Source organism: Miscanthus floridulus, chromosome 1 (assembly GCF_019320115.1).
Source record: "Miscanthus floridulus cultivar M001 chromosome 1, ASM1932011v1, whole genome shotgun sequence".
NCBI lineage: Eukaryota > Viridiplantae > Streptophyta > Magnoliopsida > Poales > Poaceae > Miscanthus > Miscanthus floridulus.
The window spans coordinates 112,613,540-112,627,653 of record NC_089580.1 but is presented as its reverse complement, the minus strand read 5'-3'; the positions used below and the strand labels follow the sequence as shown (position 1 = coordinate 112,627,653).

General features: G+C 47.5%; 1 pseudogene; it reads left to right on the top strand.

Annotated features, from left to right (window-relative positions):
- Nucleotides 1–10,500: 10,500 nt before the first annotated feature.
- LOC136461564 (serine/threonine-protein phosphatase 7 long form homolog) lies at nucleotides 10,501–12,620 on the top strand (annotated as a pseudogene).
- Nucleotides 12,621–14,114: the final 1,494 nt, after the last annotated feature.

Genomic DNA, 14,114 nt, shown 5'->3' with positions numbered 1-14,114 from the left:
TGACTAACAAGGTTACTAAAACCAAATTAGCCACGCAAGGGAGCTACTTCTATGCTACACAAGCAAGAAGGTAATTAGCAAGCTACACAAGCTATCTAATTACAAGAGCAACTACACAAGCTTAATATGTATAAAAGTAAGTGCAAGCTTGTGTAATGGGGATGCAAACCAACGGGAAGAACAAGGTTGACACGATGATTTTTCTCCCGAGGTTCACGTGTTTGCCACCACGCTAGTCCCCGTTGTGTCGACCGCTCACTTGGTGGTTCGGCGGCTAATTAGCATCACCCGCTAAGCCCGCACGTCGGGCGCCGCAAGAACCTACCCCTTGAGTGAGGGTAGCTCAATGACACGCTTTACTAGAGTTGCTCTTCGCGACTCCCGCGGGGCGAGCACAATGCCCCTCACAAGCACTTCTCCGGAGCACCGCACAAGCTTCTTGCGCGCTTCGACGGAGACCACCACCAAGCCGTCTAGGAGGTGGCAACCTCCAAGAGTAACAAGCACCACCGGCTTGCAACTCGATCACCTAGTGCCACTCAATGCAACCTCACGATGCAATCGCACTAGAATCGCTCACTCACACAATCGAATGATCACTATCAAGTATATGTGTGATGGAGGGCTCCCAAGCACTCACAAGCATGGACACTAAGTCCCTTGAGGTGCTCCGCACTAGCCATGGCCGAGGGTCACTTCTATTTATAGCCCCAAGGGCTAAACTAGCCGTTACCCCTTCACTGGGCAACGGTCGGGCCGACCGGACGCTCCGGTCGTGTTGACCGGACGCTGGACCTCAGCGTCCGGTCGCTCGCAGATGACCACGTGTCCCGGTTCCAACGGTCACTTGACCTGACCGGACGGAGCAGCACTCAACTGACCGGACGCTGGACCCTCAGCGTCCGGTCGTTTCCAGTAAGCTCCCGAGCATGACCGGACGCGTCCGGTCGAATGCGATCGGACGCAGCCAGCGTCCGGTCACACTCCAGCGACTGCTACACTCCACATCAGCGCGATCGGACGCAGCCTGCCAGCGTCCGGTTCATGCAGATCCAGCGTCCGGTCAGTTGACCAACGCCAGCATCTTCTCCATTCTCTTTACCCTTGCTCAAGTGTGCTAACCACAAGAATTTGCATCCGGCACAATAGAGAATAGACATTCCATTTTCCCGAAAGCGCCAAATCCTGCCTCGCAAGCTCGGCGGGAGGGAGAGAGGGACCCAAACCCATCTCACCCCTGCAAACACCACCTCCTTTGTAAATGTGCCAACACCACCAAGTGTACACCACCATGTGTATGTGTGTTAGCATTTTCACAATCATTTCCCAAAGGATGTTAGCCACTCAACTTGCCACACCACTCGATCCTAGCGACAATGCAAAGTTAGATCACTCGAGTGGCACTAGATGACCGATATGCAAACAAGTTTGCCCCCTCTTGATAGTACGGCCATCTATCCTAAACCCGGTCATAAACTTCTCTACACACCTATGACCGGTGAAATGAAATGCCCTAGGTTATACCTTTGCCTTGCGCATTCCATTCCATCTCCTTCAATGTCGATGCAACACATGCACCAACACGATCAACAATGATATGATCCACTTCATATCATCACATGATCATATTGGTTCATCGATCTTGACTCTACTTGCTTTTCACCGTTGCCATCATCCATCGGCGCCAAGTCTTGCTCAAGCTTCACCGCCACGCGGTCCGTCACTCCAAAGCCTTCGACTTGCCCTTCACGCTTGCAACTGGTCCATCAAGCCAAGTCTTGTCTTGATCTTCTCCACCTTGATCACATGACTCAATGTCTTGTCTCATGTGCATTTAAGCTCCTTCATCATCACATGTGTGAGCTTTGCAACATCTCCAAGCCATTTTCACCTTCATGGCATATGTTGCTCACACACATGTACCTGTGGACTAATCACCTGTGTATCTCACATAAACACAATTAGTCCACCTAAGTTGTCATTCAATTACCAAAACCAAACAAGGACCTTTCAGCTGCTCACTGGGCCTGACATCATGCTCAAGTCTCGGGGACTCTTGTACTAGTCGAGCTAAAGAAGATGGCCCCTCCGATGCCTGGTTGGTCGAGACCGCAGGCTTCAATGGTTGGCTTAAAAATGATGGCACTTCTAGCTGACTTGTTGCTGCCGTACCCTGTATAGGTGTTGTCCCACCTCCACACAGGTTAATGTCACCAATTATTTTTGCCGACAAGTCTAGCTGGGTCATTCAAAGCTCCTCAGCCTTGTCTAGATCTACCTCCTTCGGGTATCTAGCTTCCAGGTGCTTGAGATCGATCAAGGGGTAGTGAGCACGTACCATGCTTAGCACATGTGTGCCTGTTTACTCACCTGCCTCCTTCACGAACTCCTGGAACCATCCCCATGCCTTTCGGCATCTATCGACCAGTCCAAGCTGTGGCGTCCTTGGCACGTCCTCTGTAAGCGCTGGATCGATGAGGTTAAGGACCGGCAAAATGCCCGTTGCCACCTCCTGGCACCGGTTTTTCCATGTGTCCCGATCCTTGGTGATCTCTTGGCACTGTGCCTTCCAGCTGTCACGGTCTTTTATCATGGCCTCCAGATGTTTCTTGGCATTGACTTTCAAAACTGGAAACCGCACAAGCTATTAAAACATCATACCACGACAAGATAAGGCAGGCAACAAAAGTGAGCAAAGGGGTTTGAAAAACTTACTTTTTAGTTCCTCTTTCATCTTGGTCATGTGGTCCCAGAGCTGCGACTGGTCGTGCACCAGTTTTCTATTGTCCTCCTTTAGGCGATCACACTCCATGACCGCACGACTGTTCTCCTCTCGGAGACGGACCACTTTGGCTTCTAAGCCTGCACTACAGCTGTTACTACCAACAAACGCAACAACACTTGTCATGCACTCATCGTGATAAAGTGACTACTTACTTGTTCTTTCTTGCTCTTTGTTACTGAGCTAGATGACCAGGTTCTAGTTCTAGGACTCTTGCTCCATCCTCTTATGGTTGGCGGCTTCAAGTTGGTGGCGCAAGCATTCCACTTCTGCCATCAGCTCTTTATTGCTTGCAGTGATCCCCTCGATCTGGTCGAAGCATTTCTTATGGTACCTTGCGGTCTTCATTAAGTCCTGTGTGTAAAAAGATAAGTAAGAAAGTTTGACTAGACAGCAAAATCAGGTGGTGAAGCAAAGCATACCTGGACCTCCGTCACCAGTCGTTTCACCGCTCATTCAACTTTCTTGGTCTCTTCGACCTCTGGGATTTCCTCATGAACAACCCACTGGTCATTCTGCCAACGCGACACATACACATGTTTTCGTTTGTCCTATGGACGGCCTAGGACCTCCTCTACTTTGTCCTCTTTAGGCTCTTCTTCGGGTATCGGTGCTAGTCCAGAGTTAGCAGCTTCTGCGATCACTATGGCTTTTCCACAGACTGCAGCATCGACAAACGTGCTCTATGCTCTCACCTCCGACCGCTTCTCCTTAGTCTGTTCCGTTACCCTTAGTGCTGAGGTGTTGCCCTCAGTAGGGTTAGTGCTCGGAGCACTTGTGCTTGGCTCGGCTCTTCCCTCTACCCCTTGCTCGGGGACTGTTGTCTGATTACTTGTTTGCTGAGGCCCCGATGGACCTTCTGTCATGGGTTCCTCGATGGCCGGCTACTGGGCAGTCTTCTCTAGAATTGCTGGCGAAGCCACGCTGCTCCCGGCTAGTTGGTCTGGATTTTCGGTGGACGCCGAACTAGTATATCTGGGATAAGTTCAGAAGGCAACCATATTCAATACAAATTGCTAGCTTATATCAAGGTTATAAATACTTACATGTTGGAAGCATGGAATGATGTGGCGAAGGCGTGTCTCTTCGACTGTGCTTGCTCCATGTGCTGTGCGGGTGGCACCTGGTCACCCTCTACATCCAGCACCGCCGCTAGGTCTTGGTGCTCGACCCCTCCGCTGCTTGTCCTTCACGCTGTAGTGGTCGGTGATGTAGGAACCACCGGCACAGAGGAGCCACCTTGCTCCATTGACTCCAGTTGTCTCCTCCGCTTTCGAGGGACGAGTTGAAAGATGTCTGCATCCTCTCCCTCCTCTGTGTCATCGTCCGATAAAGTAAAGATCGCCTGACGACGCTTGCTGGCCGCTGGCCGCTTACCAGCAGCTTTGGCCGATGCCTCCTCTCCAACTCCGAGCACGGCCCAGTCGACGTCCTCAACCCCGACACTAGTCTAGGTGGTTGGGTCAGCAACTTGTGGCCAATCTACACCAGGGGGTGGCGACACAAACACTGTCACTCTATCCTGACCATTAATCTGGGAAACAAATAGGAGATAACATAGTAAGTTTCTACTACAATATGAGACTACGGGTACAAGGCAAGATGAGTTACCTTTGGGGGAGGTCGGGCGAGCTTGAAAGCGTGCTCGATGTCGCTCAATCTAACATAATTTGGATCAGCTAAGTTAAATAGCTCTCCAATTCTGGCTCTAACTTCGGTCTTGTCAAGCACCTCCTGCCTCGTCCTCGTTGGGTCTGCGCTACCTTGGTACTTGTAGCTAGGATGTACCCTCCTCTAGCAGGGCTAGATCCATCGGCTGATGAAGCTCCCAACCACGCTTGGACCATCCAGTTTCTTCCATGGGATCATCCCAAATATTTCTAGAATCTGTTCCAAGTGCTCCGGCTTCTCTGACCAGCTTGTCCTCTTCTCCGGAATGAACCCCACGTCGCATAGTGTGATTGTGTTTGGCTCTTCATGGATGTAGAACCACTTCTTGTACCAGTCATCAAGCGACGTGTTCCATGGGCAGTGCAAGTACTGGGGCTTCATTCCATCACGGAGGTTGAGGTACACACCTTCGGCTATCTTCGAGCCACCGCTTCCTTTCTTCCGTAGATAGAAAAGATGGCGAAAAAATTGAAATGGGGCTGGAAGCCGCCATATGCTTCGCAAAGATAAATGAAGGTGGCGACAAGGAGGATCGAGTTGGGATGCAGATTGCAAATCCCAATCTCGTAGTACAGACAGAGGCCCTAAAGGAAAGGATGTACCAGAACCCCAAATCCCCGCTTAAAGAAGTCTTCGAACACCACAATCTCACCTGGTTGTGGATCGGGGTACCCTTCACCCTCCAGTGCACGCCATCCTACGAGCTCCTTATTGTGGAGTACTCCCATGGCGACGAGATCTCCAATGGTCTGCTCGTTGCTTCTCGATTTCCACCACTCCTTTGCCATGACTCCTGCTTCCTTCTGTGCGTCACTTTTTGCCATGAATCTAGCCTTGCTGATGAACGAGGAAACTGTGGAGGATTGATTGGTGGTGATTTTGGAGGTATTAGGGTTGGCAAGAGGAAGAAGAAGGTTGCGGCTGCAAATGGTAATGGGGTTCAGTAAAAAGTAACTTCCAATTCTATACTATATTTAACCAAGAGTTCTACCATTTCGTCTGCTTGAGATTCTTGGGAGATGTGCGCATGCACCGCAGACGGTTGTTTTCATAGCCTCGAGATCTACGCCAATATATGCGCCTCTTCGTTATCAGTGTATGCGCCTCTTCGTTACCAGTGTGAGAGGGCCCACGCTGACGCACCTACTTATAGGTGCCACGCAATAGTTTGCTTGAAAAGACAAGAGGGCAGTATGACATGCTATACCCATCTACTTTTTTTGACCAAACGTGTCAGATTGGACTTGACAGAGTAAAAAAAATGGTACAAGTGGCATATGGTTTTTCGCCGCATTTCTCATGCTTGGGGGCTTTCCAGACCACCATCGTGCTCAGGGACTTTCTAGACCACCATCATGCTCGGGGAATGTCCAGACCACCATCGTGCTCAGGGAATGTCTAGACCACCATCATTCTTGGGGACTGTCTAGATCACTCTCATGCTCGGGGACTTCCCCGACTACTCTTTGACAATTCCTCGGAGACAGCTCTCCTCGGCTACATGTGATTTGTACTCGCATACAGTTGAGAGGCATTTATTTAGACCTTGCTACAAGGCTGATACCTTGCCTTCTAGCAAGCTCGAGGACTACATCGGTACGATGCACCTACCGGTGCATCTCGTATTGTTTGTACGATGAATGGATTCTCAACTTTAGTGGGAATTCTTTTTGGACCCTAGCACCACATGCCTACGTCACCTACTACCAGGCTCGGGGACTAAGTGGGCACACTTCACCTTGCGGTGAATGTGCTTATTTTATCGACCCCTACGCTCTGACTGTTCGCCAGAACTACTATTGTCCAAAAGTCACTTACATTTCTTTTCAGAAATACAAGTGGGCACACTTGATAAGGAAAGAAATCTTTTTCTTTTTTCTTTGGAGCACCATGCATTCTTTGGACACCGGAATCTTTAGCTATAATTGTGGTCTACTGCTCTCTATTCTGACCAGAATGCTGGCACATTCGATTGGTCAATATTTCAATCAGTTGAAGATGACACGAAGACGGATCGCATTAGTCGAAGGAGATCGAACGGCATGTCGCAGCATAATACATGGTGCTCAGGGACTAGCTATGGGGGTATTAACCCCTATACCCTTATGGCTAGGTTTGGGCCGGCCCGGATCAGGGGGTTTGGCCCACTAGATGACAACGCGCGGTCGGGCCAATCTATTCGGAATCCCGCGCAAGGAATCAAGATAGATTTGGAGGTCAAGCAAGATCCTAGTCGGTTAGAATAGGAATCCTTATCTAGCCACCTATGGCAGTTGTAACTGGCTAGGATTAGTTTCTAGATCTGTAACTCTGCCCCTCAGACTATATAAGGCGGGCAGGGGACCCCTCTAAAAAACATCTCTCATTGACATACAGCAATACAATCAGACATAGGACGTAGGTATTACGCCTTTACGGCGGCCGAACCTGGATAAAATCTCGTGTCTATCTTGTGTCACCATCTTGTTTGTAGCTTGCGCATCTGTCTGCTGATAATCTACTACCTTGGGCATACCCCTAGGTAGACTGCCGACCATATTTCGTTGACAATATGTATAGTTAGTAAAGTTACTCAGTATAGTAAGTATAGGTACTAATATTTGTGTGTTTAGTGTAGTAGTTAGAATTGTTGGTATAGGTATTAATATTAGATTAGTTAGTATAGGTGTAGTCAGTTAGTTAGTATGCACGATGATTTCGATGACCTAATGAAGTTTCTAAAATGTTTTTGTAGATGGATTGTTGTGTTAGAGTTTTTTATGGAGGAAGTGTTAGAAGGGAAGATGGTATGTTTGAGGATATAGAAGAAGAATTGGAATGGTTTGATGAACCTCCTAGCTTCAACGACCTTTGTATCCATTTGAATGCAAAGTTTGGCAGTGATTTCACACTTAAGGGGAGGTTTGATACTAGGAAGACTAGGGCACACTATGTCCTGATGCCCTTGCGTGACCTTTCTCTCTGGTCCCGCTACAATAGGGTGCTCCAAGGTTCCAATGTGCCAATGGCTAAGGTGGTGGTGGAGAATGGATACAGGATGTAGGGTGTCCTAGACAGGTCATCCATTGACGGTGTTGGAGGCAATGAGCAAGAATTGGGGGTCGAAGGGGAAGCAACTCAGGGTAACATGGATTTGGACGGTCAGTTGACACAGGAGTAGTTTCATTCAAGTCAAGTAGGCTATATAAGCAATGACTTCGATGTGAATGAGTTAGAACTAGAAGAGGAGCAGGAGGAGGAGGACAGGATCGGTGATGTAGTTAGCAGTGATTCAGACAATTCAGATGATGACCAGAGAGGTAAACATGCTATGCCAGTACCTATTCATGGTATGCCATTACTAGTACCAACTGAGGTTTTGCATGCTATCCAGACTTAGGGTAGACTAGTAATAGATTTGCCAGCAAATGATACCCCCTATGATTCATGGGGTAGAATTAGCGAAGCGCAGTAGTATGTTCCACCACCACCTTACACAGCGACTGAGCTTGAGCAACTAAGGTCGATGAACATACCTTTCAGGGGTGTTCCGAACTATAGGGATGTCAGTATGATGGATATGGTAGTTTGTGACATCGGTCTCTAGATGTGTAGGAAATCATTATATGACCATGAGAAAGAAATCCTTAGGAAGGGGATGGTATTCAATACAATGTCAGAGATGAAGCTCTTCCTTCAGCACTATGCTGTGTATCACCATAGGCTGTACAACGTCACTCATTCAGACTAGGAGTTGAGGTACCACGTGATATGCAAAAATAGTTGTATGTGGAGGTTAAATGCACGAAATAGACATAGTGATGGCAAGTGGAGGATAAGTAAAGTGGTCGAACCCCACCCTTGCTTAACAAATAGGGAGAAGGAAAATCATTAGCAGCTCACTACACATTACCTTGCCCGTTGTATATTGGGGCTCGTTGATGACAATAACAACATTTTGGTGTCTTCTTTACAACAGTCCATATCTAGATTCGTTAAGTATGATGTGAAGTATGAAAAGTCTTGGCGTGCTAAGCAAATTGCCCTAACAATTTATTGGGGTAGTTGGGAGGAAGCGTACAATAGGGTGGCCCACATCTTATGTGCAATGCATTACTACAACCCTAGCTTGAAATGGTTTGTAGACAATAGAGGGATGTATTTTTGGGACCCATTGAGGCATGTTCTCTATCGTGTGTTCTGGTCATTCGCGCAAACAGAACATGCATTCCAATTGTGTCGGCCAGTCATACTTGTTGATGGCACTTTCCTGACAAGAAAGTATAGGGGCACCTTGATGATGGCTGCTGTTGTTGATCCTGAGGACTAGATAGTACCGATGGCTTTTGCTTTGGTAGAGGGAGAGAACAATGAATCATGGTCATGGGTCATGTGGCTTCTATGTGTACAAGTGATTGGCCCATCTCGCACTATATGTTTGATCTCAGACTATCACCCAGGACTTTTTAATGCTGCAACTGAGCATATATATGGGTTCCCGCCTCTAGTGCACAGATGGTGCATGAGACACTTTACCGCTAATTTCTGGCGGCGTCAGAGGAAGAAGGAGGTATGTGATAAGGTAAAGACTCTATGTTCTATACGTACAGAGCACCAGTTCAAGGAGACAAAGAGAGAACTAGACAAGATGCTAAATAAAGCGGGAAAGGCCTAGTTAGAGGTGCAGATGGAATAGAAGGCTCAGTGGGCATTAGCATATGATGAGGGGGGGGGGTTTCAGGTATGGCATCATGACCACTAACTCCTTGGAGTCTTTCAACCGTGTATTTACCAGAGTTCGATCGTTGCCTATGTCTGGAATTGTTGAGTTCTCCTTTTATAAGTGCAACAAATATTTTTTCAAGAGGTGGGAACTTGCGTAGAGGAATATAGCTGAGCAGGGGCATTTTGGAAAGGCCAGAGTAGAACATTTGAAGGAGGCCGAGGAATTGGCCAAGCAGCACACCGCCAAGCCATATGGACCCCGTCGCCATATCTTTAGTATACGAGGCAAGGGTGGCACAAGCTTGGGCGACGAATGTTATGATGGACGAAACTACCGAGTTGATCTTGAAAAAGTAGAGTGCAGTTGCAACATCCCATAGATCATGCATGCCCCTTGCTCTCATATGATCATGGCTTACAGGGTTCATGGGTATAACTATGAGGATCTGCCATATATGTCACCCTTGTATCTCCATTCGAACACCATTAGTATTTGAGAGAGGAGCTTCGAGCCATACCTTGACCCGACATAGTGGCCACCTTATCATGGTTATGACTACGTGCCACATCCAGATCTAATGAAGGTAGGCAAAGGTAGGAGGAAGAAGAAGCAACTCAAGGGGGACATGGACACTATGAGAGGGTACGGCGAAGACATGTACTGAGGGGGAGACTTCAACGAGATCCGTTGTAGGAATCTTTGCTCCGTTTGCAAAGAACCTGGTCACAAGGCTAGTAGGTATAGAAGACAAGGGTAGAAGGTGCATATAGCATACATTTTATTATATTAATGTTAATTGTTTGCTATGCTATTTAAAACTACTATATTAGTACATTGCAACCTTGGAGCTATGTTTATTATGATATATGTTTATTCTCTATTTTTTGCACAATAGTTTATTCCTTTTACATTTACTTTATTTTTATGCACTAATTTTCCATCATATTATAGGACTCTTAATGTTTGCTCTAACATATCCATTTGAAATTTGAACCGGGATGGGGGATCATCATCCGTAGTACCCCATTCTTGAGGTGCACTACGACAAGGACCACCAAGCCAAGCGCCTGTCAGAGCTTTAGGAGGACTTGGTACCTCTTAGACTACGCACGCACCAGCCACACCGCTGGGACAAGCGATACCAGCCGTACATACAACATGCCGGCTTCCTTGAGATCGTCTGGGTCTTCAACATTGGGCTACCGATCCTCGACCTTGCACTTCTCACTGCTGTTGTCGGTAGGTATGATTTGATACACGTTTGCGATAGTACAAAGCATTGATTTGTCTCGTTGTTTGAATTAAAAACTTCTTGTATTGAATTAAAAACCAACAGGTGGAGATGACTATCATGACGCAGGGCGTGAAGATGATTCTATGTTTATGTTTGGGGGGTCTTCCAGTGACTGAGATCCTTGATAACGATCACTAGATGGACTTGGTGGAGCCGTTCTATGGTAGAAGACCACCCATGGACGAGGATGCTAAGAGAGCAAAGTAAGAATGTCTACATTCCAAACATTTACCATTTTGACACCAGCACATATTCTGCAAATTATTTTGCTATTTACATGGAGGGTGTAGTACATAAATTTTATGATGCGTATTGTCTTTGTCTAGTTTAATGTTTGTTTTTGTTCCCTCAGCTCTCATGTACATCCGGTGTCAGCTCTAATTTAATGTTTGCAAAATATTTCAGGAAAACATCCGGTGTCAGTTCGAGCTAGATAATAGAAAACTTCGGGGCGCCGCTACACCCAAATGCTCCAGAGCAGGAGATCGAGAGGTATGCTAGGGTGTGGCTGTGGCACTTCTTAGGCGCCTTCCTATTCCCCGATGCGTCGGGTAACACCATCAGCTGGGCCTTCCTCAACATACTAAGCCAACCATGGGAGAATATAGGAGCATACAACTAGGGCAGCGCGGTCCTAGTATGGATCTATCGTCAGCTCAACGTTGCTTGTCGACGTAGTATAGGAGGTGCCAACCTAGGAGGTTGTTCCCACCTACTACAGGTTTGGTGTTGGGAGCGATGGCCAGTCGGGAGGCCCGTTGTTCATGATTTACCTGTAAGTACATCAATTTTTTATTTTTCTCAAACTTGATGCTGCACTTGTGACTGGCTATCCTAGTCAATGCAGGCATTGAATCATGTGGACGTAGGGCTGATTGCTCTGTACGCCTGGCAAGAAGCAGAGGTAGTTAGAGGGAACCCGAAGCGGCGGTACAGGCAGTAATCGGACACCCTAGATGTCTTGACACAGCACCAGGTAACGACCACTTTGATACTGCTAGTCAGTGTTGTTGCTTTTTTATTATTCCAAAAACCTAACTGTAGTTACCTAACTTTCAGGTGAATTGATGTCCTTGGTCTAGATTCGAGCTAGAGGGGTACCTGAGTCCTCGCACTGAGGAAGAGTCGGGCGAGTGGCTTTTTAACGGGCCACTAATTTTCTCCCACATGGTCGAGATGCACTACCCTATAAGGGTGTATAGGCAGTTCGAAAGATTGCAGCCATGCCCACCGCCGCTATACACAACCAACAGAAAGTTGCATGGGTGCGACAACTAAAACATAATAATTTAGCAGTCATGTGCATACATACAACCACTAACTTGCGTTAAACTTGTAGGTATGATCGAAGGAACAGGTACAAAGAGAAGAATTGGGCCGTGCTGCACGCCCTGTTCATCCATGAATGGGATAGTCGGCAAAGGGTCCTGATCACCAAGATACAGCCGCACGACCAATGGAACTTCGACCGCTACCTCCAATGGTTGCATAGGAGTACCCGCACACATATGCAGGACCCCTACACTAACAAGCCAATTGATGAGGATGAAGACGAGGATGACATCGCTGATGCGTATGACGAGACGACAAGGATGGAGACATAGCTTCAGAGAGCCTCGCTACAGAGATACGTGGTAAGAAATTTGAATTTCAATACAACTGCGCGTCGGCATTCCTATGAATTGTAGTGATACGAACTTAGCTCGCTTGTGTATGCAGGCATCACAGTTGACAAGTCTGTCCAACAAAGCAGCCGTGCGACTTCACGAGACCAGAGGGGAGCCGCACGACATTCTACACGTCTTCATCGATGTACATTCTATTCTCAAAGCCATGACAGTGGTTAAATGGTTCACATGACTCATTCATCCGTGTTTTCTTTTTTGTAGAAAGTGAGGAGGAGCTGCAAGAAGCTGGCACAGAAGCTCAGCTGCGTGGATACTCCATGGAAGATGCCCTATGACTTGGACCTGTCTAGTTTCTTATGCTCAAGCACTATGCCGATACGAGCAGGTTCCTCCGACACGACGGCTGGTGGGACCTCTTATGTTCTTACTCCTGGCAATCCAGATAAGGGGCCTGCGGAGCACGACGTTGAGGAGGATGATGATGAGGAGGATGAGAATGAGGACAAGGAGGAGGACTACGATGAGATATGGATGTCTTAGCTTGGTGATGCACCATTTCCTACACAGTTCGACGAACAGGTACTTGAAACAACCCTTCGCCATATACGTCACAATTGCTTAAACATTGTAAGTAACGATGTCTATATTGTAATTGCAGGGTCCTAATTACACTCAGCAGTACCACCGGGTGTACTGCCATCAAGACCGTACCGACGTTGGGTTCACCCCTAACGTGCTGCCTTCACATTTGAAGAGGTAGCGACGTCCGCGGTACCCATATACTCCTAGGTCGTAGGAGTTCTTCAGAATGACATGATGCACTTGTACTCGGACACCCATATACTGATGGAACATGTAGTATGTCGAGTAATGTCGAACTTATGTATTGATGAACTTATGTCATAGTTATGACTTGTTGAACTTATGTCGAACAGTGATATTGTCGAACTTATGATGAACTTGGGACGTGTACAAGTTAGTATTGCTGAACTTGTGTATTGATTGTCTCGTGCACTTAACCTTCCTGTTGACCTATTCGTTAAACCGACACAACGACATAACAGAAGTGCCGAGGAGGAGCTTCATTACCTTGATAAGGCCGAGGAGGAGCTTCGGGGAAGGTAGGGAAGGGGCCGGCAAGGAAGGGAAATTCGGCGGCCTACCGTTGGGGAGCCGGGAGGCAATGGCGCGGCGGTGCGGGCTGGGAGGCGCGGCGGCGGGGGCTGGGCGGCACGGAGGCGACTGCTGTGCGGCGCGGAGTGAAACAAAGAGGGAGGAAAGGAACTAGGCCGCGGGCCTCCATTTGGCTCTGCCGCGCCTTGACGGGTGACGCGTCAGAGCTGCGCCCTGATTGGTGGCGCGGTAAGGCCTGCCACGTGAGCGACCAGCGGGACGGGACGCTGCCACGTACGGACCCTTGCCACGCCTCCATGCATGACGCGGCAGAGTTGTTTCGCCGCGCCGTGCAAACAGGCGCGTCCAAAAGTGTTAGTTTTAAAAATAGTTTAAAAAATGTGTTAAAAATAAAAAAATTCTCCTTAGCGTAGTTTACTGCTCAAGTTCATGCTCGCCTTTACGATTCAGTTCCTATAAATAAAGCACCTTTGCGCTCAGCATCCATCATGGCATGTGCACTTCGATGCGTTCCATTCTGAATACAGATCGATCTTTTCTGTTACTTTTATGTAACCGTGATGCATGAAAGGTTTTAGCAGAGCAGTCTATATATCTATGGTATACAACTCTGTGTGAACGAATGTCAAGTACATCCATGCATGTTTCGGACTTCACATACGAAAGCATGCGTTTCTGGCATGGTTTTATTCAAATCTTTGGGAAAATTGAATTATTACTATCTTTGGAACATACTTAAATATACTGAAAAGATGACCACCATATGATTATTAAACTATGGTCAGTGCTACACTTTGGACATTATCTCGTTCTCCAGAATATCATAGTTTCAATACTGGGAGGGAGTATGAATGTTATGGCAAATCAGGCCGGTACATCGTGCGGGATATAAATAATAAC